Raw genomic sequence first — 5,638 nt, 5'->3', positions numbered from 1 at the left:
AAGTGGAATTGGGCATCTTTAAGTAAGAGATGAGTGAGGGGTTTCGCGATTTTTGAGAAATCTTTTATGAAACGGCGATAGAAACCCGCGTGACCGAGAAAACTTCTCACCCCTCTAACATTCACGGGAGGTGGGAGTTTCTCTATCACCTCAACCTTAGCTTTATCGACTTCGATGCCCTTTACCGAGATAAATGACCCAAAACAATACCTTCATTGACCATAAAGTGACACTTTTCCCAATTCAAAACGAGACTAACATCTTCACATTTTTGCAATACAAGAGAAAGATTGAAAGATCATAGATCCATATTACACTCTCTAATAAAATTAATTTATCTTACATAAATTGTCATTTAGGTGATCTATGTAACATGCATGCTAATATGAAAGCATAAAAAGAAAGTATAAGGAAAAACAATTTCCTTACATTGAATTTGTGGTAAAAAGGGAACAAACTAGTTCACCTTACTAGCTTGTTCTTGAGCTTATTCCAAATGGAAGATCCTCCTTGCAAATCTTCAAAAAGAGGATCTCCTTCTTGTTGCACCCAAGAACTAACCCAAAATAATAACAAGTATTGACTAGTAACTTGTTAATTTTATACCCTTGATAATATTTTAATTTTACTAACTTTCTTAGTAAATATTAATGTATGTATACTAACAACTTAGTAGTGATTAATAATTATTTTAGAGAGATGAATAAATATTGTTCACATGCAAGAAGGTAGAGTGAAGAAGTAAGGTAGTGTAAATTGTGAACAATAGATGGAGTACATAGGAAGGGAAGTGGCGGGTGGAGGTGGAGTGAGGGAGTGGAGAAATTTTGTCTTATGTTTTTATCTTACATCACATGCAAACTTTTAAATAAGATAAATTATGGTAGTATACAAAATAAGGTGAAATGATTATGTGAGTAATCATCCACTACTCTTATTTTACACGGTCCACTAGACCATTTACCGGTCCATGTTGGTTCTTATATTTGTCGCACAAATCCGTGTAATTTGTATTTTAAACATCGTATCATGTTTAAATACTTCCATAATTAATTCGTCCAATTCACTCCGTAAATATACGTGTACCACTACACATATTATTTACGTACTAATATTAATCAATTAGTACAATTTTAGTAAATTAACAGTTAATTAACTAAAACCCGTCTCCCAAAACTTATTATTCAATTATCGCATAATTAAATAATAACTGCCGCTCCTCGAGTTCGCAACTCGAAATCTCTCTAAAAATAATCGACTAACCTCTTAGTCTACAAATCAAGGGACTAAATAAATTATATCTCATACAATTAATTAGTTGTCTATTGGGGTTCGTTCCTTTAGGTGTGACCGAAAAGGGGTCAGTTGATCACCGCCGTCTCACGACAATAACGTCAAACTCTAGTCAGCCAACCGTTATCGATTTACGTTAATCAACTGACGAGGATCAAATAATTAAATATCTGATGATATTCCATTAATGAGAATTATTATGTTAACGCACTATTGTGGAGGACACTAACTCCAACAATCTCCCACTTGTCCGACACAAGGTGTGCGCTACCAATTCTCTTGTCCGTTTTAATCTCCCACTCAATGCAAGGTGTCTTTCAGGTCGCACTTGCACACGAACACATCGCGAGTGGTTTTCTCGATCGGGATTGTGACTACCTGACCGGAAAAATCTCTCACAGATTACTTCCGAGCGTGGCCACGCATTTGTAGTCATTAACTCCTCGAGTGGCCTTAAGATATAGTTACCCAACGTGGGTGGACAATTCCTGTATGCCCTATCTATCCTATTGCACAATACAGCTCACCATGACCTAGTAAATGCCCTTTTGGCCTCCTTTCATGGCACGACCTAGGAAAAAAACCAAAGTCACTCGGAAACTGCACTTGCTCAGATAATAGTCTCCAATCAAAAGAATCGACTCATTAGAACATCTTTGAGATCCCCGCCACGACCAGGCGTCTATAATAGAACTTAGGAACTCTCTAAATGGTCACTGTCCGGCAAAGTGTCACACACTCTGCCTATGTAATCGACTAGTCATCACGTATGACCTTATGGTGTTGAATAACCATCAATCGACTTACAATCTAGTCACTCCGAGACGTCACCTCATTAAGTGACTAGGGACAAAATACAATGTTCATCTTATTCACTTGAATAGTGTTCAACATTGTCTCCACAACTTATTCAGATAAACAAGGTATTAAAATTTAGTCACACTAAATAAAAGATTCATAAAAGAATGAATGCGAAAACAATGAATGTGATTATCATATATATAATAAAATATACACTATCCAAATATTACATATCCATAATCTAAAGAAAATCTGGTACTCGTCTCAATCCCATAGCGACGACATGACCATCATGCTTAGCCTTTGATAAAGGCTTGGTTAAAGGATCAGCAATATTACCATCTGTCCCAACCTTACAAATGTCAATTTCCTTCCTTTCCACATAATCTCTAATTACATGGTATTTCCTTTCAATGTGTCTAGATTTGTTACTAGATTTAGGCTCTTTGGCTTGAAAAATAGCTCCATTGTTATCACAAAATAGAGTGATAGGATCTTTGGCGGAATGGACTACTCCTAGCCCCTCCATGAATTGCCTAATCCAAACAGCTTCCTTCGCAGCCTCAGACGCTGCAAGGTACTCAGCCTCTATTGTAGAATCCACAGTAACACTTTGCTTGAAGCTCTTTCAGCAAACAACTCCTCCATTTAGCATAAACACATAGCCGGATTGGAATTTCATGTCATCCCGATCGGTTTGGAAAGTTGCGTCCGTGTAACCTCTTACACATAACTCAGTTTCTCCTCCAAACACTAAGAACGAATCCTTAGTCCTTCTCAAGTACTTAAGGATGTTCTTTACGGCTATCCAGTGACTCTCACCAGGCTAGGCTTGATACCGACTTGTCATGCTCAACGCATACGCTGAAGGAAATGTAGATCTATATACACTAATATACTCATATATGTCTTAATTAATTTGTCATAAAATTAAATACGTATTTTATGCATGCAAACAATATGATAAAATAGAGGAGAAATCATGTTCTTACATTGGTGATTTCGGTTTAATGGGCACAAGAGAGATCACCTTTCTCTCTTGTTCTTGAGCTTTCCCTTATGGAAGAACCAAGATCCAAGTATAGGATCTCTCCCTAAGCTTAATACCCAAGGCTTTCTCTTAATTCAAATTAATATTATAAGTACTAGTATAATATTAATCTAGTAGAAAATTGACCCAAAATTATTATGAACACTTAATAATTTCGGTATTATGGAGAAGAATAAGAGAGCTTTTTATCTATCTAGAAATCTTAATTTTTGGATAATGGTTGAATGAATAATTCACTAACTAAAACTTAGTAGTGTATATGAGAAAAATATAAGACAAAACCCTTGCCTTTCTTTTTTGGAAAACCGGGTGGGAGGAGGTGTTTAGGGGAGCCAATGCATGCCCACATTTGTCTTCACTAGGTTTAATAGGGTTGCATGGCTACACTTGCTTTTTAATCATTATGTTTACCACTTATAATATAAACACAATATTAAGCCTAATACTCCTCCATTTTCGGCACTTTAGTTAATATGGATTCCATATTATTTTTGTCAATTGTCAATATGTCACATGTCACATGTCACATAAATTTGTTATGTATTTTAACATATTAAAATCAACGTATTTATAAAAATACGTCACATACGAAAATCGACTTAGTAATTTCATAATTACTTGTGCCAAAATATATTACCAATTCATAAATCGTATTTATAATAATTCATTCAAATTTAATTGTTTCTATAAACAATAATTTCATCCGAGTAATGATACGATTCAATTACTCAGACCGTATCTCATTTAATCACATTTCAATTTGATACGTAAATTTTACTTCCAAAATCGTCCGTCAATTTTCAAGTAATTTAATTAACTCGTAACATTATACGATTAATTAAATAATCAATTAAGAGTGTTGCCCTATAGGTATGACCTAGGGGGTCAACTGATCACCACCGTCGCACGACGATAATGTCAAACTCTAGTCGACAATCATTACCGATATATGTTGACCAGGTTGACAAGAATAACAATATTACTTCCCAATTGTATTCTTTATAATGAGATTTAAACATGTGATCATCATGATCAACAGTCGTGATCGCATTATTGTCGGAGGACACATATTCCAACAATCTCCCACTTGTCCTCGACAAGTGTGCGTCACCAATTCTCTTGTCCTATTACTATCTCCCACTCAATGCAAGGTGTCTTTCAGGTCGTACTTGCAAGTGATCATATCGAGAGTGGTTTCTCGATCCGGAGAATAATGATTGACCGGACTTATCTCTCATAGATACTTTCCGAGCGTGGCCACGCATTTCCGGTTCATTACTCCTCGAGTGGCCCTGAGATATTGTTATAACCCTGACTAGGGGTGGACAATTCCTATCGCACTCATTCCCTTCGACTAGCCACAGCCATCATAACCCAAAATATGCCCATTTGACCCCATTTACGAAGGTCGTAGTAACACAAATCAAAGTTAATCTGAAACTGTGCCATCTTGGGTGAATAGTCTTTAGTCAAAAGAATCGACTCATTTGAATACTATAGTAGCTCTCGCCACGACCAGGCTATATAAATTTGCCATAACTCTATAAGCGGTCATTAGGCCCGACAAAATGTTCCTAACAGTCTGCCTATGTGATCGACTAGTCATCTCACATGACTCTATGGCACTTGAACTTGCCATCAATCGCATCACACTCTAGTCACTTCGAGACCTCACCTCATATAAGTAACTATGGGCAAATACAATGTTAATCCATGTTCACTTTAACGGGGTTCAATTGTCTCTACAACCCGTTTGGATATAACAATGTACAAGGTGAGTTAATAATAACTCAAACGACAAATGTCGACATCACACCCGGGTAGTCAATATCATATTACAACCTTGTGATGTATATCGTCAGTGTAAACACTTATTGATTGCAATAGAAGTTTAACATCCCATGTGTCCATGTGTTCAAACTTCTTACACTTGCAATCTCCTTTACATTCATGTTCTCTCTCATAACATGAATCTTACCAAGTACACATCAAGGTTCCCGACCTTGGTTTTGGTTCTTTAACTTGAAAGAACTTTCTTATCGACTATCACATAACGAACAAATTTGTGATGAATGATATAACTTGTACTGATCAAGTATTCCATCCACACACAATGCACTAGGTATATGTTTTGTAGATTCTTGTAACAATTTGTCAAGATTATTAGCCTAGCACTTCTCACAAGTCCTAGCTTAACTAGGAAAGATTAGTTTTGAATAACCTCTTATTCAACTAAGCATCTTTCCAAAACTTCTTATTTCTCTTTCTAGGCTTGAAAGATTTGGGATTCTCATAAATCCTTACATGTGCTCGGACTTTCTATAATATGTGCAACCTCTTATCACATAATGGAGTATTCCGTCAAACACCGAAATCGCTCATCGGATTCTACTTGAGAATTCATGACGTTTCTATTATGGCTTACCAATCAATCATCATGCTCTTATGCATATGATTCATAATTTGACATGTACATGATCATTCTAATGGCGG

Source organism: Silene latifolia, chromosome 7 (assembly GCF_048544455.1).
Source record: "Silene latifolia isolate original U9 population chromosome 7, ASM4854445v1, whole genome shotgun sequence".
Classification (NCBI taxonomy): domain Eukaryota; kingdom Viridiplantae; phylum Streptophyta; class Magnoliopsida; order Caryophyllales; family Caryophyllaceae; genus Silene; species Silene latifolia.
This window is presented reverse-complemented; position numbering follows the sequence as displayed.